The sequence below is a fragment of the Thunnus maccoyii genome, chromosome 21, assembly GCF_910596095.1.
Source record: "Thunnus maccoyii chromosome 21, fThuMac1.1, whole genome shotgun sequence".
In the NCBI taxonomy this organism is placed as follows: Eukaryota; Metazoa; Chordata; class Actinopteri; order Scombriformes; family Scombridae; genus Thunnus; species Thunnus maccoyii.
This window is the reverse complement of record NC_056553.1, coordinates 25,127,712-25,151,106: the sequence shown is the minus strand read 5'-3', so window position 1 is coordinate 25,151,106 and position 23,395 is coordinate 25,127,712. Positions and strand designations below refer to the sequence as shown.

Below are 23,395 nucleotides of genomic sequence, written 5' to 3'. Positions count from 1 at the left end.
ATAATGCACTTACAATGGAAGTGATGGGGGACAAAATCCACAGTCCTCCTGTGCAAAAATGTTTTTTATGTGAAGCTAATATGAAGCTTCAGTTCTTCTTTTTAGTGACAAAGTCCCTCTTTTTGTTGCTATACTTCCACCACAGCTCAACAAGGAAACTATGTCTGAGGAAACACAAAGAAGAAAAAGACTGTAAATGTAGTAGATATCCACTTGATATAACTAACTCAGACTGCTGAAGCCTCATATAAGCTTCACATAAACTTTTAAATGCATTTTACACAAAATGATTGAGTGGACACACTGTGGATTTTGGTGCCCATCACTTACATTGAAAGTACATTTGAAGGAGATCTTTTAATTGTCAGTATGAACAGGAGGAATGATTACGGCGTAGAAAACCTCTTTCAGTTTTCATATGGGCACACACATAAGACACACTTGAAAAACTGTGAACTCGTCCTTTAAGAGAAATGTTTGCACTTATCTCAGGACTGTATAACTCCACTTCGACTCAGTGGCTGTATCCATCCTAGCAGCTATGTGAGGCTGTACTGCACTGTTGTACTTTGCGCTAAATGCTAGAAGCAGCACTCTAATATACTCACAATGACAGTATTAATCTGCTGATCTTTATGCTGTGCTCATGTCATATTAAAATTATTCTTATTACAAGATTCTAACTCGTAAATAGTGTTCACATCAAAATACAAATCATTATTACGACCAGGAAACTCAGATTTTTCTGAAAACTGTGATATATCCAACTTGTCACTTCATAATACGAATTGTCTACAAATCAAGAAAATAGGGATGCCTCCCATGAGCAAAAGACGTCCACTCAAGGAGATTAAACATTCACTGATTATCGTGATATATTGTCAATACACACTAATCCTCACTCCAACCAACTCTGTAATCATAGTCTTGTGTTTTGTCACATGAACGCTTGGAAGTTGTAAACATGGGAATCTTTCTGATCTTGACCATCCGTCCCATGACATCAACGTTGCAATTACCATGTTCCATGTACCTAGTTACCTCATTGTCCATGATCACCATCTTAGTTTGGCATGTTAGCATGCTGATGTTTGCTAATTACACCAATACACAACAACACAACAAATGGGAACATCTCTGCCAGATGTCATGACAATCCATCTAATAGTTGTCAAGTCTTTTCACGCAAAACAAAAAAGTGTCAACCTGATGGTGGTAGTAGATGAAAGGTCAGGCAATTATGAATATCAGTCCCAAATGCACCGAGCAATCAACATCATCATCCCTACAGCATGGCTGAAGATATATAACATAGTATGTAAGGCATAACTTTGCTTTGGGCTACATCTAAATGTTACTTGTCACTTAAAGTACCTGCAAGCCTTGTGGCACTTGTGTCAGTCAGGTGGAGCATGGAACTGAATGTCTAGGCACTTATTCTCAATGGCTTCTCTTTGATCTACTGTAGCTTGGATTGACTTCAAATGTATGTCTCTTTGGGCAAAAATATCTGCCAAATTAATAAATGTAAATGCTCCCTTAGAGTTCTGCATATTCCTAATAGGAGCTGCTCAATTCAGCAAAAAAGGTGGATAGTGTGCACATCCAACCCTAGTTGGGTACAGGTGCAAGCCAAAAAGCAGCAATAAAAGAAAAAGAGAGGCATATTGAAATGTGGTCATTGTCAGGCAAAAACCTCATGAAGACCTTGCAGGTCAAAACTTTGCAATAAATACTTGAGAGCTACAAATGTCAGTGGGAGAACAGCTCTCCTTTTCTTTTATGGCTGTCCAGTAAAACGACAGTATTCTTGGTATTCATGGTACAGTACATACTGTACATACATACATATCCAAAAGATGAAAGTAGCACGCTCAGCTTCCAGAGATAATTTACCTCACACACGAGTTGGTTCAAGTCATTAACTGAATCTCCTCAATTAATACGTATTCAAGTAGTAATTAAGCTGTGACCAAGGTGTTTCAGCAAGCAAAAGAGCACTATAGTCATTATACAGGTCACATGATATAGAGAAGAGACCGTTCATTAGTACAGAGACACTAAATAAATGCTTTGAGGACATATTCCATCATTTGAATCAATGGAATAAAGGACACACCTGGTAGCGACACAACTGTCAACCAGTGAGTGGAAAACCTTTATGCATTCTAACAGGCTAACTTTCTGTCAGCTGATTATCATCACGAGTGATCTCACTACTTTTTGGGGGCCCTGCACACTAACTTAGCCTTCCACACTGACCGGCTCAGCCTCCGCTCTAAGGTGATGAGGTTTGTAAAGGACCATTTCTCTGCTGATGTTTGGGGGAGCTGTGACAGCCAAGCACTTCCAGATGTAGGTTCAGGTGAGTTAAACGACTCACTGCAGCTGTCGGGGTCGACCTCCTGGATCAATGGAATCAGCAGTGATGGTGGATAACAAGCTTAGTGATGTAACTGTAACACTGAAGGTGAAACAGACTAGAAGCTTGCCTTTTCTCCTTTGTAGGTACAAGAGCTTAAAAGGCTATCAGAGATGATCAATGTTTATACTAAATGATAGAATTTAACCTGCCTTAAATTCACCTCGGGGCACCACCCTTTGTAAAGGAAAAATTAATAGCCAATTAATTAATCTAGTCTCATCAGATATAAAAAAAAACTATCAATTTGGAACTCTGGTTAATAATTAAATTAATAACTACAACCAAAATGATCATATCAATAGCTAATAAAGGTTGAAGGGTTTTGGAGTTCTGAATAGTAGAGGTTTGCAGCATTCACTCTTGTGCAACATTAAATAGACCAGCATTTATTTAAAAGACAATAAAGTAAAACACACAATACGTAATCTCACCGAATGTACTTAACTACAGAACAAAATGGAGTGTGTGCACCTGTGTATGTCAGAGTGAGAGTGTGTGTGTGTGTGTGTGTGTGTGTGTGTGAGAGAGAGAGAGAGAGAGAGGGTGAGAGACATGGGGAGACAAAAGGAAGATGGCCGACTCGGACTCAAAATGGCGGCTTGGACCCAAAATGGTGGGGGTGAGACCGTGTGTGTGTGGAAGGAAATAGACAAAAGGGACAATTGCGGACTTAGACCCAAAATGGTAGGGATGAGACCGCACATGTGTATGTCTCTTTGTTCTGCCTCCATATGCGTATCCAGTACGGAAAATGTACTTTTTACGAGCGCAAGTATCATCCGAGTAAAATGTGTCAATATCCGTACTCATGAAGAAGGAAATCCTCATTGGGTAGCTGTGACCATATCCTCATAATATCATCATAACAGCTTGCGACTCTCACTGCTTGCGACTGCTTCTAAAGTGGTTACTCATGCATTTTACTCCATACTTCTGTGGTGATCAGCTGTCTTAAAATCACCACCCACTGGTCAAGAGTTCATTAACTTTTTCCACAGTTAGCATCCACAACCTTCCAATAATCCAATCACAATCCTCCAAAAAACCTGCACAGTGTGAAACCAACCTCCAAGCAATCTATTAGGGTGTCTCAGAGCTGCCAGTGTTTTTGGTCAGTGGAGGAGAGATACACCAGCTACCTGACGGTCTTGGTGCTTCCTCTGCAGGCTCAACTTCACTCAGCTGCTTCTTCCCATTTTAACCTGAATGAGTGAAGTGGACTTACTTACTAGCTTTTTCTGGCCCAGTCAACCACATCTCATGGAGTTAAGTACACTTGGTGTGCACCTCTCTGCCTCTGTGACCTACACTTACCAATAACATGTATCTGAAGAAGCTTAATCCAGCTTCACACACAGCGCAAACTTAAAAATATAAATTCATGAGAGCATGGGTCCATGCACTAACAATAAAAGTGACTGACATCAGGAACCTTAAAATAACCTTACACATAGTTGGTAAAACAAACTTAAGTTCCATCCACTCACCTGTCCTGGAGCTTTTGACCATATTACACAGTCTTCATCAGAAGATGATATTGATATATAAGTGCTCAGTATAATGGAAAGTTTATCTAAATGTTTTTATACATCTACAGACCGTGCTGACTAAGCAAGCTTCATCTGCTGATGAAGACCAGTTGAAAGCTCCACAACAAGCATGTAAGTGGACCTAGAATGTAGACTGTTTCCTCAACTTATCTTTATAATTTTTACTATCAATGAAGACATTTTACTCATCAGCTGTTTCAGCTGATTATCTAAACTAAATTGCTTGGAAAGGAAAATGAAGGTGAATGTATTCATATAAGATTAAAACAGGTTGGGCTAACTTAGCATTTCAACATTCACCTTTGTTTTAAACTCTAAACAAAGTTAAACAAAGTGTTTTTCTGACCGTTCCTGTTGCTGTTTTTGCAATGTTGTAAAAGGTTAACCAACAAGAGAGATGGCCAACACCATTGGATTAAGACTCTGTTTAATAATATATATTACATTTAAGACAAGATATTTCACTGAGTCAAATTAACCTTGTTTAAAAAACAGAATCAAGAAATTTTAATCTTACATATCAGCTGGTGTATGTAGCTATTTTTGTTAGCTAATTCTGCAGTGAACCACCTTGATGATAGCGACTGCAAAGCCTTTGTTTCTTTAAAAATCTTCACTTTATTAAATAGACTAATACAGCTGCACACAAGGATAAGGTTGTTTCCTCGTGACATGTGAATAAAGCAAGAAACATCGACATGTACTGAAAGGAGGTTTAGGTTGACCAGTGGAGTGTCAAGTTGATTGACTGGCTGAATTGATGTGCAGTCTGTTATTTTGCTGTGTTCGAGACCCTTGTTCCACTAATAGTGCCATTTGTTCATGCCGCCTGTCCCCCGATCAATAGATAGAGAGAGATATTAGCAAACCCCCTCCTCTGATCACGAGGGACAGCCTTATACACAACACTACTGGATTTCACTGGAGCCTGGAGCATCATAGGAAGGCTATTTGACTCTTACAGAGGGGATAAAAGACAGAGGGTAGATAGACAAGTGCGGGAGGTCAAGGGAGATATAAGAAGAATAGAAAAAACACACTACAGTGTATGTGTATTTGTGTTAATTCTATAATGTTCTGCTGATAAAGTCTGACCTTGTGTACAACAAAATATGCAGGTCACTTCCAAAATAGTCCAGATAACATTTAAAAAAATGATTCAAATGAAAGTTTTCTGATTTGCCAACACCTCTAAGATAAAAAAAAAAAAAAACGAAGCTATGTTTGCATTCAATGTTTGATAGCATATTATGTGAGGTTTAACCAACATGTTGAATACATTTCTTTCCTCATAAAACATTTGCAAAGCAAACTTTTTTAATCTCTCTGTATAAATGTGGGGAAACGAGGAAGTTCAATGTCCCACACTCTGAAGAAGGCGCAAGCCGACACACGGTGTGTTTTTTAATGACTCTAGCCCACTGAAATAAAGGCCTTTTATTTTTCAAACCTACCTTGAGTGCCTGGACCTGGATTGTTTATGCCATTTTTTGGTCATAATTCTTCCACTCTTCTTGCATACTTAAGCTGTACTATTGCACTGTAAAATGTTACTGTGAATGAAACTTGGCATGTACGTTCAAGACTTAGTGCTCAGTGTCTCAGGCACGTTCAGAAATATATAAAAATACCTCATAAACAATGTTGCCATGGTCTGTTTTTTAGAATGTGAGGCTACCCTTCAGGGGATCATCAGAAAAGTGCAAGATGCCATTGGAAGTCATGACCCCATGGTACTGACTGATGCACAAGGGAATTCAATTTTTGATTTGATTGTGGGTTTTTACTTAGACTTATCCTTACCTTTGTTGTTCAGACTATTAAAAAAAACTATTAATTAAATCATCACCTGTTTGCCTACCATTTGGCCATTACTGCTTCTGTATATACAGTACAGCGGCTTCTATGATGTTTGGGACAAAGATTTATTTGGCTCTTAGGGTTTCCCATATATTAACACCTTGGCAGAATGCCAGGGTGCCAGCTCCCCTGGCAAAGTATCTGAGAGCTTGTCAACTTAAAAAAAATATATTCTCATCATCAGAGATGGAAATTGAGCTTGCCTACACCCCCCTTGCCATTTTGTTTGTGTGTGAAACAAGTGTCTTGTTTTGAATGAATAAATTTCATAAGAAGCAGCCCTGATTTGGCCAAGGTACATTCGTAAATAAAAAGCCTTGCTTTTGCTATTTAGTTGTTGTTTTTTCCCCCTTTTCTAATCTTTCAAACAAAAGGTTAGGCTTCCATCCCATCACCACTACCAAAACCACTAAAACACAACCAGTATATATCTATTATGCTTTTTTCCTTGTAACAGCCAAAACGATGAAGATGCTGCAGGCATTGGAGAGGTCACTGAGAAAATAGAAGATCTACCAGATGTCACTGCAGCAATCAGAGAGTTCACCAATCTGCCTTCCATTTAAAGAGTTATCCTGACTGTTTCCCAGCTACAGACCATCAAGCAAGGGTTCTGCTGTGTTATTACTATGAGTAAGTATGCAATAGGTAGTAATTGTCCCATGCGTAAAATAATTTTGGATCCATTTTAGTTGTTGTTCGCCAGAATTTGAGATTTCCAAGTACACATACATATTACATTCTGTAACCAAGGTCAGCTGTGTCTCATCCACTACAATTAATTACATGTACTGATGGACAACTTTGTGTAACAGCCCATGATGTAATGATACAATAACAAATACATTTTTAAAAGCATTAAAGTTGATTGAAAACACTGTCACCCAATACGTGAAGAACACTTAAAGGACAGATGGGGACACACACACAGAGAATGACTAGTTTTTCTCATTTTGTTTTTTAGAGTTCATCGAGGAGCCGGTCTTCACACAGTGTTGCCGAAGCATTATGGGCTGCAAAACATGTGGAACAGTGGCAGGAGACCTCTGTGCACTGTGCAAAATGTAGAGGGAACACTGCAGGCAACAGCACATTTAAAGTTAATGGTCTGTCAGAGGCATTTTCTGTTCTGAGATCCCTTTTTGAAGAGGAGTAACATTTTGCACTTTTATACTCACAAAGAGGCATGTTGTATTTGAGTTTGTTTTATTGAATCAAAAATTTTGGTAAGAGTTCTTATAGTAGTGCTGTGAATGTATTTACATGTTTGGGCTGGATGATGTCATATTGGTGTTCAGCATAAACTGTCAAGAAGGAAGTTGATGATTTGACTACTATTCTTATTGACATTTTCTTTTAGTGATATTAACACTAAAAGAGGCATCCAGAGGCATCACAGCACTGTGCCAGTGTGTGCGCACATACCACACTTGCCCCCCATTGTTAATGCTGCCGTTACTGTTTTGCCTTGGAACAGCATTGAGTGAAGCATCAGAGTGCATTATCTCTCCATCAGGGAGAAATACACCTGATGCGCACGTCACACAGAGTGAGGGAAGTACCTGCCTGTCGTGTTTTCCTTCATTGATCTCCACATGAAAGACGAGGAGGACTGAACACAATGACATGAATATTGCTGCTTCAACATTTACGACCAGCAGTGGTGATTTCACGGACCTCTCCGCTGGCTCTGCCGTTTTCTGTACCGTCCCCAATGGGCCAAACCCCCGTTTATGGAGGGTTTGATGACGTAGAGGGTTGAGGCAGGATATCACAGCTTCCTGATTGCTGCTACACAGCTGGTCGCTTGCCCACTGGCATAATTTTACAAGGTGCGACGGCATGAATGTGTATTGACAGAGTGGATGGACAGGACACTGAAACTGGATCATTCTCTCCAGCTCTGCCGTGTTCCTCCTCCATTCATGGTTGTCAAGGAAGTGAGTCTATCTTCCTGGGAGGAAATAGATTCCCTCTTGGATAAAACAGACTGTGTCTGTCGTTCTCAACATGACAGACACAAGGTGTTTTACTCCACGTACTTCCTGGTCACTAAGAAGATGGGAGATTTCAAACCCAGTTTGGATCTCTGCACCCTAAACTGGTGCATCGCTTGCAAAACCTTTCACATGCTAACCATCCAGCGGTTACTGGAGCTGGTTTATTGCTGAAGCAACCACACAAACTATTGAATTGTACTCTTGTGGATGAAGTCTGTAAATAAGGCCTTCTCTCCTGATTATGGTAATGAGATGACAGCAGCTCCAGCATGAAGAGCGTCAAATAAAACTCCTTGCCATGATCAACTTGCACTTGGTCCCACATACTTTAGGCAAGTACTGCAGGCCTATTAGATAAAAAAGTCAGTTTTAATATGTACAAAACTTTTCAAACTGTTCCAAATCAGTTATTCTCAGTATAATATGGTTCATAACAATGTAGATGTTTAGCACTTATCATTTAGTCATTCTGTTATTAATGCGGTAGCCATGTGTATGAAATATGTACAACTATTTCAAAGGCTTAAGGGATACGGTCTGTAATTTATTTGAGAACAATAGATGTTGTTATTTTGTCATTTGCAGCCTCTCTTTTCACTCCAACACCTGAAAGGCATAATTTAAATTGATAGGTGGATGTAAGGTGAAAGAATAGAGAATAATATAAATATACTGGCCAACAACCACTGTCTTTAAGAAATGACAGATTATCCCTTCAGTGTCCACAATAATACAATTTTCTTGTCTTGTAAATGACCACATCTAGATGTGCAGGGGTCACCAATGGGATGTGGGACCAAGTGAGAGTTGACCATGGGAAGGAGTTCTATCTGTGCTAGTACATTCAGGAAATACTTTCCAGACACAGGTATAACCTCAGCAGGCAACCTTATGTTCAGTCTGCATCTTCCATGGTAAGTTTTTCTATTACTGTTCAAAAGGAAGGGCTCCAGTGATAACCTGAGACTTTTGAAAGATGAAAGAATCAACATGGCTTAGACAGGGAAACCGTATGTCATTAAAAGGCAACTGTTTCATTCCAACCTGTAACCTTACCTAACCTAACCTAATTTCATTGATTAGTTATTTGTTTAGTGAAATCAACTGATATGGCTGCAGTGGAAACCTGCAGACTGTTAGCCCTGCATGGTTCCCTATGTCTGATTTATGGAATGTCAAATAGAATCTGAAGGTTGTTTAGCAGCAGAATATGTCAGGATTTGTCAGCAGCTTTGAACAAAGTAATTAATATAGGAAGCAGTTACCAGTTAGTATAAGCAGTTTATCTTCCTCATTTATTTTTCTAACATATCTTGTGTTCACAACAGAATCCAATGGTGGAGTGGATTTGGCCCGAAGTAAATAATCAGGTCAACTACCCACTGAAGTAGGGCGTGGTGCACCTGATCAACCAAGAGGCCAAAGACATGCAAGATAACACTGTTACATTCTGTGTGTCAAACGCAGACAAAGCCAGATTGGGTTAAACCGGGTTGTGAAGTCATGGAATGCACATAGGATTCCAGGTATCAAACGAAACTTAATTTTTTTTCCTCTACTAGGCTGAGGAATACCTAATGACCTGGCTGCAAGAGGATGCCCAGTCAAAATATCAGAGGACCTGCTACCCAGTGCTTCTGTTGTGGCAGACGGATATGAGTAGGAGTTGGGATCCTCTTTCATCAGGGAAACAACCTTTGGTGTGGAACCATTCCAGTCTGAGGAAGACAGGAGCCAGGCAGAAGAGGACTTTGCAGTGGCCTACCCTGATCTATCTGTCATTTTTGACAGTGTGCTCAACAATGACCATAATGTTTTCAATGAAGCCCTTTTCTGCCTGCTGAATGTGACAGAGAGGCATGTGTGAAATGTTTTGATGGATGTGTGACTGCATGTGTGTACTGTATTTGTGGAAAGTTATAAAGCACTTAAGGTGCCACCAAAATTGAAAGGCAGTGTACATAGCTCCCTCAGATTTCACATAACTGTCATATCAAAAGTGTTGATTTTCCTGGAATACATTTCTGACATTTTGTATTATTATACATAAGCATATGAACTGGATTTGATGGACTTATGAATGCAAGAATATATACCTACATCTGTTAAATTAACCTTAAACATGGGTTGCAGTACTGTGGTATTGTGGTGATTGTAAATTTAGGAATAATAATGAACTTAAAATATGACAATGGTTGAACATATTATCATTTTAGTTGTTGTACTTAATTAACCCGAGCAGCCGCAAAAGACTTTAAATTCTTTTGTATCCAAATAAAATTGTAGGCAGAATTCAATACATTAGAACAATTCTAAAAAGTCAATACAATTCTATAGAAAAAAATATATTTAACAATATAATGCAAAGTTAATGTGGAACAAAATTAAAATAAAACATTTAGTATTATAACATTTACAACATTTGAACAATACATATTAACAGTAACAAAACAACCTTTTCATCCTTAAAATACTACATCATAATACATTCATAAAATTTAGGAAAATAAATAAACATTTCTTCACGATGTATAGTGATAACTGACATAAAACAGAGGATAGCAACAGATCCTTACATTTGAGAAGCTGGAACATTTGGCACTTTTGCCTGATAAATCGCTTAAAAAATTATCAAAATTGCTCTTGATTAACTTAATAATCATAATTTAAAGAGTTGTTGTGCCTTCTGACCACTGGGAAAAGCCCCAGGTTTTCTCCTAGCCTTATTCTTGCACTACATCTGATGTAGTGATAGAGATGTCAGATGTAATGGCAGCATTACAACATTTTGAACAGAAAATCTCTTCTCAACAACCGAACGAAAAAAAAAATTACTGCGATATTCTAAGAAATAATGTTGTGCAGTGCAGCCAGTGCATCATCCAGCCCCACCACTGACTGTGCATGGCTGTCAAAGCCCACAGCTCTGCCCCAAGTCTGGGGCAGTAGCTATGGCTTTCCTGCCATTGTTCCATGCAGGTCCAACAGCCCATGAGACTCTTGCAGCAACTTGTAAAATAGGCTCCTTCATAGGATCTGCAGTTTACATAGAGAAAGTGTTAAACCCTAAACAGGTGCATCTCTGCACTTGAGTTCAGCTGAGTAGTCTGCCTAAAAAAAAGTAAAAAAAAAAAAGAAACAGCAATGTCTGTACATCCCAAAAACAAAGTCAGGGAAAAGACGACACACCAGAGGACGGTGGCAGCAAAAGAATCACCTCATGCTGATTTCAGGTCTCTGGGTATATTTATCCTTAATCGATAGGCTGACAAATCTGCTGATGTATTTCAGCATGAAGCCTTCATCAAAACATATATGCCTGCTATAAGTACATCATGTTACCACCTGTCAACAGAGAACAATTACACCTGTACACCTGGAGGAAGATCTTCCATTCCACTTCCCACAAAAAGACAATAAATAAAATAAAAAAGACATAAATAATAAAAAAGTCTACAGAGAATGTGAAATGTGAGAATTAAAAATACACACACACACACACACACACACACACAAATGTACCCACATAGGTTCTACATTGATAAAATATCCAATAAAAAGTAAGTCAGTGCCCTGAAATAAGTGTTTTGGGAGGTCTCCCTCAGGCATCAATGACACTTGTTCAAGGCCAACAAACCAAAAGGAAAAGGCAGGCCATGGTTCACATAGTGTAGCCGTGCTGAGACATGTCAGGAGCACTTGAGTCGGGCTGGCACACTTGAGTGTTTTTCCATTACACAACATGGCAACGTAACATAAGTTGTTTACCTGTTGGAGGTGTGCTTTTTGCAGAAAATGCAGTAAGAGCCTGTTGTCTTCAGCTCTTCATTAAACATCTCACCATGGCTGTTTCTGCTTGCACTATTCCTCCCTGCAATATTTACAACTGATTCACTCACCAAATTGCTCCAAATCTCGTTGTGTCAACGAGTTTTTATTTAAGAACTGCACCGCTAATAAAGCTCTGCTAATTCAGTTAGAAACACAATAGCAGGAAATGCTGTGTTTTCATTTGCAGTAACATAGCACAGCTCCAATATAACTAAAAGCACTCAGGAAACTATAAAATTAGGCAGATATCTGAAAGTACAAACAGGGAGGCAGGTGAGAAACTAAGCTTCAAACTACAAAAAATCAGTTAAAAGCTACAAAAGTACAGAGAGCTGACAACTTAGTCTTTAGTCTCCAGCACAGACATGAGTTGAGTTTCGCAGCACACCGCTTGTTTGAGGGGGAGAAGGAAGGTCATCAGGGTGGCTGCGGTCGGCCCTGCCAGCGAGCCACGGTTATCCCTTGCTGTGAGGTTGTAGTGGAGACGCATGTCATCGTGGTTTGGCATGGCGTGGCTGAAGCAGACCAACCCAAGCTAATGGAAAAAACCCTAATAGTGTTTGGCCATAACATACTGTGTTTTTGGTTCTGATTACAGTCTTGTCTTCCAATATTTGTAGCTTTAATTTTCTTTTTGTTTGACTGACATACATTTTTAAAGAAAGGCAGGTCAGTATTTAAATGACATTGGCAGAATCACAGAGGGTGCTTAAAATATTTATAATCTGTTGTACTACAGTACTGGGCACACTTGCTACACCTAAAGTTACCTTTAAGTGACATTCAGTCTTCTCCAAAGAGCATACAAGTGCATCCCTGATGTTTGGACAGCCTCTGAAAAAATGGTGGTAACTTTGTTTCTTCTTTTGTTTCTGTTTGCCGATGTCTCATGTTTTGATTTGTTTAGGACAAGGGTTGAAGTCTGTGATTAAGCATAAGCGGGATGCATTTGTTGTTTTATTTGTCTTCACCAATAGTTGACTCCGTCTCGACAACTTGATTGATCTCAGGACGGATCCTGAGGACGCCTGCCACACACTCTAAATAAGGAATCTGTGAGGTAGCTCACCAGCTTGTAGAAAAACACTGAATTTTGTGTACCCATTTTGTCATTGCCTCCTACTGTGTAGGAAGATTTAAGTAATTAGGTAAGGCACACAAGCTGTTTGACCCATGTGTAATCATATGCGTCCCTTAAATCAGAGAAGGTGAAGAACAGATGCAACAACATCGTCATTCCATACGTGTCTAGAGCAGTGGCGGCTGGTGGCGGCTGGTGACTCAAAGAACTGGGGAGGACTGGAGGAAAACATGGAATCTTACAACAAACTGCATCAAACTATATCATTGTCCCCCACCTGATAAAATCGGAGGGGTGGGGGGCAATTTTATATGCCAATAAAACAATTTGCTTTCAAAAACAAAAAACCCTGAGTGGTGAAAAGGCTGCTTCTTTAAAGACATTTAGCATAAACATATTGTTTCTAAACAAAGAAGTGCTCATTTTAGCCGTGGAGTGGTTCAGAATGTGTCATTTTACCAACAAAGTGAAATTCAAATTTACAGTATTGTTCTATTGTGACAACAGATTTATGTTCTCATCAAAAGCAGACAACATATCACACGATTTACACGTTTCCTATTTATTTTCTTAGTATACAGAAATATATAAAGTACCACAAAGCTTATGTGATACAGGTTCAGAACAGCGCTGAATACTAGAAAGACTGAACACTAAAAACATTCACAGATCTAAAAGTGTAGGTTCACATCAGAAAGTATTAATGCATGTATCAAACATATGACTTAAACACACTTATTTATGTGCAACACATACAAAATATAGTCTACAAAGCTGACATGTTAACACTTGTTATTCTAGTTACGTTAAGATTATTATTTAATATATGGCTCGATTTAAAAATGAACTGAAGAAATTGTCACAACAAGCAGCCAGACCTCCTGCACACTTATTCACTAATCACACAACATCAACAGATGACTGAACAACCACTCAATTAAAAACTGGATCAATTCCAAATGAATGAGTGAGTCCAGACAGCTCACTGTAACTTCAACAAGCAAACTACCTACAGAACATTATATGATCTCTGCTGCATTCTTGTTAAGGAGATAAATTCACACAACAGCCACAGAGACATTTAACCATCAGAGATGAAATTAGCGACCAAAGAAACAGAGAGAGAGAAGCTGTATCTGACTCATGTTATCTGATGTCCTCTTCATTCTTTCATGGAGATGAAGTATTCATGTCATAATGTCCATTTGTGGCTGTTGGTCATCTTGTTTGTTAGTCAGAACTTTCTGGCTGCTGTTAACCAGTCTGATATCATTAGCAACAATGACAAACAAGCTAACGTTGACTCTCCTGGTTGTTTCTCCAGTTGCTTCTCTCTTTAGTCGTTCCCCAGTGGCATCCTGCTGCTGCTGCACCACACAGTCCAGATCCATTCTCCCGTTAAATTAACAACAGTCCTTGACAGTCCTTCCATCTCGCGTCTCACACTTCTCTAACATCAGTTGTACTTGGTATCTTCCACATTTCTCACAATACACATGGCCTAGCGGCCTTCGCTCATCACACACAGAAGATTAAAATATGACATTGCTGATTCTCCCCTGCCGTATTCCCATAGAAACTATCTGCTATATATGTAAATGTTTCCTTTGCACAATTACTGGCCTATTCATGGAAGGAGAGTTTTCCATCACAAGATCCCACCCTGAGGAGGACAGCAGGAGCCTGTCCTCCTCTGCCCCCCACTACCCCCCACCTGCAGGTGTCGCTGTTGAAGCATTTTAACCAGAATTTCAATAATGGATTTTTTCCAAAGACGAGAGAAAAAATATTTAATTAATAATACTGAAATTTGGTAATGGTTTATTTCAACCAAATATTCTTTTTTATATTTTGATCTCCCTCTTGCCTCTCAAAAAATAGAGGAGCAACCTCCTCTGCCTCTATTTTTTGACCAGCTTCCACTGGTCTAGAGTATCTTAGAAACTCTGGAGATTTTTGACAAACACTGCATCCCTGTGTTTTTCAAACCCAGCAACACACTATGACAGAAACTGGTCCACCTGAAAGACCACACACCCAAACACAAGAAAAGCAATCTAGTGTAAGCAGTCCAATGCAGTGAGGAATGCACTTGTATATTAACTAAACAACCATTAAGCAAACATATAGTTCAACACAGGAGGGCCAACTCCTCAGGTCAAGATTCAGCAGTTTACCTACACCTGAAAGATAAGGGACACTCTTTCAAGGACAACAATGTACATATTTTGGATACAGAGGAGATGGTTTGAAAGAGGAGTGAAAGAGGCTGTCTACGTCAAAGTAGAGAAACCATCTCTCAACAGAGAACAAGGTCTACAACACGACTTATCCCCCACCTACAATGCTGACCTTTCATCCCTTCCCAGGAGACTTAGCCATTCACATTTGGCCCTTATGTGACAACTCCAACATCTGTTGTTTACTTGGCCTCAGGTGACAACTTACAACAGCCAGAGAGCAGGGGCGTTGCCTGGCCTGGGCATTCGGGGCTGTACCCAAAAGATTTTTTCTTTAGCCCCGAATACTTCTCCACTTTGAGAAAGGTGGCTGGTGCCATCTTAGCTGTTTTAATGAGTACAACAGGGGATTGAGATTTGGGATTTCACATTAAAAGGGGGAACTGCCAGTTGCCAGTAAGTGAGGTTTGCAGCGAAGTTATGTGCATGTTATTGCATGTGTATTTTACAAGATGAAGTGAGCATGCATGTTTGTGTTTTATTTGCTGTTAGCCAGCTAACGATGAAGATGTGCAGCTAGGGAAAAAAGTAACTGTTATGAGCATGTTTTGATGGTTAACTTCACCTTGTTTCTGTATCGCATGGGCGAATTGTTCTGTCCACTATTTAGTTCATCCCACTTGATGGTGCTGACTATTTACTTGCGTTTACCAACCCACTGGCGCTTTTGAAAACAATTTAAACATTCAGTAAGTTTTCTGCCTTGCATAAAGCAGATAGTCACACAAATATATCAGTAGAATTGTCTACAGAACATGAAAATGACCAAAATAAACTAAACAAAACAGGAGCAGGAGCGACAAAATAATTGATCATTATTTTTTGTGTTTACTGATACCATTATTACAGATGAGCCAGACAGGATAGAGAAGGAAGAGAGAACAAGAGATACAGAAGGAAAGGAGACAGAAGAGGGAGATAAAGTAGACAGTAAAGATGAGGGAGACCAGAACAGAGGGCAACAGATATCCCAGGAGGCAACAGGAAACATCCCAACTGAACTCATTGATTTAGGGGCTGTACAGGTCCAAGGCCAGTAAGACATCACTGCTTTCCATCCAGCATGTTTGTCCTGCAAAAAAGATCATACCAACCAAGCTGGTTTGACAAATTTGAGTGGCTGGAATACTCTATAACTGCCAATGCAGAATTCTGCTTCATGTGCAGATTATATGGCAAACCAAAACAGGCAAAGGATCAAAAGGATACACTCAGCACCACAGGTTACACAAACTGGAGGAGAGCATTAGATTCTTTTAGGGAGCATGAATAATCCAACAGGCACAAGGCCTCAGTGATGTGTTGAAAGAGCTTTAAAGCCACACAGGTTCACGAGGACATCACAGAGCCGCTATAAGCTGCAAACATCAGTGAGATTGTGGATCGTAGGGAGTTTCTCAGACATATAGCAGCAGTGACAGCCTTTCTTGGGGAGCAGGGGATTGCTTTTCGAGGTCACAACCAGACAGTGACAATAAAGGGAACTTAATGGAGTGCATGCAGCTTCTTGAGAAGTTTGATCCTTTCCTGCAAACATACAAACTGCCTTCATATGTAACCTGCCTCTCACCATCATCCCAAAAAGGAGATGATTCAAAGCACCTCTGATGTTATAACTTAGAGCATCATGAAAGAGAGATTCTTTGGATTTTCCCAGCTTGAGGCATTTGATGCTAGCTCCATCATTGCCACCATAGAGAAGGAACTTGAGAAACATGGAATAAACCTAATAGCAAATTTCCTTTTGCAAGGATGTGGGCCAAATAAACAGCAAAGACGTGACCCACATTTGGAAGTGAATGATGGGCCATATCTGGCCCAAGAGTATGACAGCTATAACTGAATCATAACAAAGCCAGACTTCTACCAGGAGTAAGCCAAATACAAATAGTTGATATGGCTCATAGCTGGGCCTGATATGGAATATCTGTACGGCTGAGATCTGTTAAGGCCTTACTGTCCTTATGTGGCCCACATATGGCTGACAGACCAAAATCTGTACTTTGCCCTGAATTTACCTAAACTACACCACAACTGTGATGTGAAGTCTGTAATAGCCTTAACTGAACCATAACATAGCCATGAGTATTATTCCAGAATTTTACCAAATGGTCTATACTTTGAATCCGAAGGCAAACAGTCCAGATATCCAGAAATTTAAAAATGTCAATTTAATGTAAAATTGGCAATTTACCTGTTTCTATATGGTTTTCCCTAATAAGGCAAAGGTTATTAAAAGAAGTAGCTTATTAAGCCTTGGTTAATAAAAGTATTTTTACTGCAAATTTGACAAATGTGGCATTTTGTGACCCCTTTTATAGGATACTAATACAAACGTAAAAAAACAAAACATGGGTAACTTTTTTTTAAAATTTATTTACAAAATCCTTACAGCACAGGTCTGTGAGCCAACCCACTAGCAATAACATTCTTGATAAAAGCCTTTGAGAACTTAGAGTGTCAGTGGAGTGCAAATAAAAACACCAACAAGAACAATGTATATATGGAGTACAAATAAAAAGAACAAGAATAAAGTGTATAGTCTCTTAATTATCAGCTTTGTCAGCTTTTTTTGTCTTTGTTTCCTCCTACCATCTCTGTCACCAGCCAGGTGAAGCCACTTTACCATCAGTACTTCCACCTCCTTGTCTGAAACGGTTGCCGTCATAGGGTTTCGCCTGACAGTGCTTATAGAAAGCAGAACACAAGACAACAGCAGTGTTATATTTTTATTCATATCTTTGTTATATCTTCCTATACACACACACGTTTACCCAACTATGGGTACTTAAGGACAAAGCATGATAATATATATATATATACATATAAATAACTAAAATCACACTGCTTACCAATGAAAACTGTCTTCAAGATCAGCTGCTGGACAGACATTTTTTAATTCACCCCCCCTCCAGTTCATCTGTCTTACAACAGCAGTTGAAAAGGTTGCTTTCATAACCTTCCAGAATGTGTCTTTCAGGTTGAAGCCAAATACAGGTGCAGCAGCAGGTGCAAACCATTTGGGTGATGTTTGGGGAACATCAATGCATGTCAGTTCACATGATTGCCAGTACCACACCACATGTGGTCCCCAGCTGTCAGTTCTTATCTGGGCCAGGTACCTAAATTTCAGAGGTAATCCTGAAGTGAAATTCTCTCCAATTTTGAAGGTATGGCGAAATGTATGTGGTTATGATTTGGCCTATATATGTTTTGCAGTGTCACATGTTCCATTAACATACCACATGTGGCCCAAAAGTCAATACTTTTATCTGGGCCAAGTGCTTTAATTTCAGAAGTGATCCAGAAGAGAAATTCCCCCCAATTTTGAAGATATGGTAAAACGTATGTGATAATGATTTGGCCCTCATGTGTTTTGCTATGCCATATCTCAGCCATGTGCCAGTTAAATATCACATATGACCCAAAAGTTGATGCTATCAGGGAAGACACCTTAAATGCATTGCTCAATCCAGTGATGGTGCTTCTGTTATGAGTGGAGCACTGAGAGGTGTACAAGCTTGATTTAGACAAAAGCATCCAGAGGCACTATATATCCATTGTAATGCCCATGAACTTAATCTTGTCCTTTGTTCCACATGCAAAGCCATCCAAGAGGAATGCAACTTCTTTGATCTCCTGGAGTGTCTCTACTTTCTTTTCCACATCTCTTGTCCACCATCATAAATTACAAGCCTTAAAGAAGCAAGGGGTAGGGAGAGAGAACTTGTCCAGCTGTCCAAGACTCGCTGGGGGTGCCAGATTTAATCTGTGAATGCCACTTTACAAAACCTCCCTCCTTTGATCCTGGCCTTATGGAGCATTTCAGCACCTCTAGCTAAGGGACTGGAAAGCAAGCTTTGCAGATTCAGTACCATCTACATGCGTGACCTGTTTCAGACACTGCTCTCAGTAATTTAGGACCTGCACAAATACATACAGAAAGAGACAGTTGATTTGGTGCAGGCAATAGAATACAAAACAGCAGTTCAGAATACACTCAAAAGTTAACAGAACAATAAGAAAGCACATGAACTGTATGAGAAGACCAAGGCCCTGTGAAGATCTTGATTTATGCTACTGGGACTTGGAGGAAGAAGCAAAAAACAAAACAAAACATAGAGGACTATGTAGTCAAAACATTTTGTGTCACAGGGTGAGACCTCACTATTGGAATCTGAGAGGGAGAATCTTCTTTCCAGTTATTGATAGAATGCTGGAGGAGCTTGAGAATAGGTTTTCTGGAGTCGAGGAAAAAATCTTGATCGGCATATAGGCATGTCACCCTGCTGAAAACAGATTTGTGCATCAGAACTTCGTTTTTTCTTCTTTCCTCTCCATTAATCATCTCATGACCCCTAAGATTTATCTGGTGACCATTTGGAGGGGCCCGACACTTAGGTTGGGAACCACGAGACTAAACTAGCTAACTGTATATAAAGTAGTTGAAACTAGCTCCACCTCCAGCAGCTACAACAGTAACATACTGCTGTAACACTGATGCTTCAGTATTAATAATCTAATGATGTCATATATAATAATATATCAGTCAGAGGGACCAAACCACTACTTTTATTGCAATACTTTAACTACATCAAGCTCATGATACTTATGTACTTTTATCTAAGTAGGATTTTTCGTGCAGGACATTTACTTGTAATGGAGTATTTTTACATTGCTGTATTGGTACTTAGGTAAAGGATCTGAATTCTTCTTCCACCACTGCTTAGTTGAACCAAAGCTTGATGGAAAATAAATGGTTGGCAGTAAGTTGGATAATGAGCATTTAAAAGGTCTTTGACTTGATTGTAGAAAACATTCTGTAGTGATGATAATTATAAAAATGTTTTTTTTTTCTTTTTTACTCGCAGCACTTTTTAATTGCCAGCACTGTTTACTAGCTTCAGAGAACACAGTTCTATTTCTTTCTTTCTTTCTTTCTTTCTTTCTTTCTTTCTTTCTTTCTTCCTAATTACAAATAAATTGAGTCATTTCATTTAATCTTAACCTTATGTCTGTTTCCTTTCTTATATTGTAGCCTGGACAAGTTGGGTTGTAACAATACTGAAGGAGGCAAAATTTAACTAGTTAACATAATTTTAAAAGGACAGAATTCAATCATTGTCTTCATATTTTAACAGATAACATTTGTCATGTTTTACCTCCTGTACCATTGAGGTGGGCATTGTGGTTCATATTGAGTAGGTCCATCAGCAATGATTTTACAACCAAATTATAAATGTTTACTCAGTAGTTAGCTGTTTTCAACTCTCATTCATGAAATTGCCATTGTATTATATGGGTTTTGAGGATTTCCCATCATGTAGGCCTGGTAATAATGGTAGTAGGTATCTGATATGACGCTAATTTTGGTTTGTGACATTCAAGTGGTGAATCAAATCCAAACCCGTCCTTCCTTCTCCAATTTTCACATTTTTAAGTAATGTGTAGCTCTCACATGCAAGAAAAAAATGCACGGAAATAATCTATTTAGAAGTAAGTTTTTTTGTAAAAATTTTGATGGAGAAGAATCTGGCTTCAGTCCCTGATGGTTACCAGTCCAGCCAACACCCTTAGCAAGGAGCACTAATGAACAAAGTGGTATCATTGATCTTGATAACGACCCCACAAGGTTAAATACCTGGAACTCCCCACCAGTCAGTTAGAACTGAAGTAGCCCATTGAATGAGAGGCGAAACGTCTTCAAGTATCTACAACCAAGGAATTTGTTTGCAGGCTAATGTTGACACTGTAGCCTATGTTATTCGACTTACACTAAGTGGTTAGCTAGCTGTTAGATTAATGGTTCTCAACTGGTGTGCCATGAGGCAAGATCAAGTGTGCCATGGAATTGTCATTAGGATGACCGATTCATTTTTATATACCTAATGTGTGCTCCATCCACATTCTCAATTTTGGTAACAGGAGGAGGAATAATTATTTAGCTACACATTAAATGTCAACAACTCCATGTATTTTGTGATAAAGGCACTCCACATCAAGAAACAAAGAGTAAAAATTGGCAACAGACAGTATGAAAATTATCTTGAGTTATTTGGACTGTCTGCAGATGTCAATAGCCCTCAACCCAAGAGTGTGCTCTGCAGTGATAAGCTATGTTAGCTAACATCACTAATGCCAACTGATACAAACAGTGCTGCCAAGTAGCTGAAGAGGCTCTTGAAAACAAAGTATCCCTTCCACAGATAACATTAGCTGTGTAGCAGATACAGGTAATTCCTTCTCACTCCCTCCCTGAGGTTGTGATGTTAATGAGACGCTATGTTAATAGCGATTTTTCAGTTTCTCCTGTCTACTAATCCTGTCCTGATAGACACATAATACATCAGCTAGTATTTTTGCAATCTGAAACTCTCTTGCAAGCTTATTTCATTCTAGCAGAGGTTGAGCTTTCTTGAAGTCTGCTTATTATTATTATTATTATTATTATTATTATTATTATTATTATTATTATTATTATTATTTCAAAGTGGCCTTTAGCATTTAGAAAAAAACATTGATGTAACATAAGATGGAAAATAAAATTAAAATGAAAACCCACTTGATAAAGTGAAAAAAACAAAGAATGCATTATAATCAAAGAATATAATATGATAAGAACAAGTTCAAGCGTAGAATGTATAAAATAAATTAAAATATAACATTTTAAAAGTGCAGCAGAGAGCAAGTGCAAAGCTATTTAAACCTTGGGTAAAGAGATAGGTTTTTTTTTTTTTTTTTTTTTTTTAATCAGACAGTGGATCTGTACATGATGTGTTATTTGAATTATTTGGTTAATTCAAATGCAGCACAGCCTAGAGTAGCAGCAGCAGCATAGTCCAGAGCCACAGCAAGAAGCAGGTGCTTAAAGGAATGTCAGCTGATCACATAGCCACACTGCTCACACTAAGAAAACAAGTCCACCAGAGCGCAAAGTACAAATCAATTTGGGAGTTATTCTGAGGTGAGTAATTTTTCCCTGCTGCACCGCTACACTGGATTTTAGGGTTCCCTCACCTGCCAAATCCCACTTTAACCCCTGATGGTATATTATATAATTCATATTACTCATTTTGAGTTAATTTAGAGGAAGACAGAAATCAGGGTTTGCATAATGCATTTTTGTTTGGTGGTTTGCCTATAGCATTTGACTACTCAATAGCCTTAACTTTTGTAAATGAAAAAGGTCCTACTTATTTGTCATAGTTAATGTTAGCCTACTTGACTATAAAGGTTCTGCAAATTAGAGACTGAGACTGACCATCATCAGTTATGTGTATGCATGTAGCCTATTAATTAATGTTTTAGCCTAATAATAATAATAATAATAATAATAATAATAATAATAATAATAATAATAATAATAAATAACTTTATTTATATAACTTTCATACAAGAAATGCAGCTCAAAGTGCTTTACAATAAAGAAATTACATTCATAAAAATGATTAGTAGAGTATTAATGCATATAAAAAATTCTGCATGCTGTGTATACACATTAACAACACATTGTGGCTACCTCTAGACATCCCTTTGTCACCCTGAGGCCACCCCAGTAAAAAAAAATTCCTAGAACAGCCTCTGTTCATTTAGTGAAATCATTTGGAGAATAAAGGAATGTGGGCAGAAATTTAAGTACATGTTGTCCTTATCAGCTACTACCAATACCTGATCTGGAGAAAATACAGGATAAAATTTATTTCATGTGATAACAGGTTAATAAGCTTGTTATCCTGAAGGAAAAAAGCAAAAACAAACAAACATTAATTTACCGGAGATACCGAGTTAATTATGTCATTATCCTACGAAAATTACTTACTTCAAGATAACAAGATAATACTTAACGTGGTAACAAGACAATTAACAAGCTAATGGGTGACATGAGAAGATAATGAGATGATCGACATGATTTTAAAAAAACATTAACCTACAACCGTTGTTCTTGGCTTCTGCAGGTTTTAGTGATGTAACAGGTGGTGAACCCGCTATCACACTGTAGATGGATGACATTGGCTGTTTGATATGTAGGAGTATGAATCTCTGGTTTACCAACACTGTGAAAATCACAATTTTTGACACCACTGAGCATGCCAAGGAACGTGGCTCCATTTACAGTTTTTTGCCAGCTACATATCACAACCTCTTAAATTTACAATGTAGTACAAAGTCAGGAGGTTGTAATATGTAGCACAACAAGCTAACAAAACACTGTAAATGGAACTGTATTCCTGTGCTTGCTCAGCAGGGTCTGCCTTACACAGAACTACTCTCTGGAGACTCCAGAGACTGAAAACATGATCACTGTCATTAGTGTTTGGAGCAATTTCTTAACAAACTACCATCACCCTATTTTTGTGGTGAAGGAACATGTCAACGAGTGCAGCAGTGTGGCTCAATGACATATTTTT

General features: G+C 38.7%; 2 long non-coding RNA genes across 2 annotated transcripts; one reads left to right on the top strand and one right to left on the bottom strand.

Moving 5' to 3' along the window:
- The first annotated feature begins 2,301 nt into the window (after positions 1-2,301).
- On the top strand, positions 2,302-8,159 carry LOC121887739. Its single transcript, XR_006093029.1, has 4 exons — positions 2,302-2,365; positions 4,023-4,086; positions 6,293-6,468; positions 6,800-8,159. It is a non-coding gene; the product is annotated as an uncharacterized LOC121887739 (long non-coding RNA).
- A 9,184-nt stretch (positions 8,160-17,343) lies between these two features.
- LOC121888272 lies at positions 17,344-18,866 on the bottom strand. The gene is made up of 2 exons (XR_006093177.1): positions 17,840-18,866; positions 17,344-17,674 (listed from the first exon to the last, which is right to left on the bottom strand). It is a non-coding gene; the product is annotated as an uncharacterized LOC121888272 (long non-coding RNA).
- Between the last annotated feature and the right edge of the window lie 4,529 nt (positions 18,867-23,395).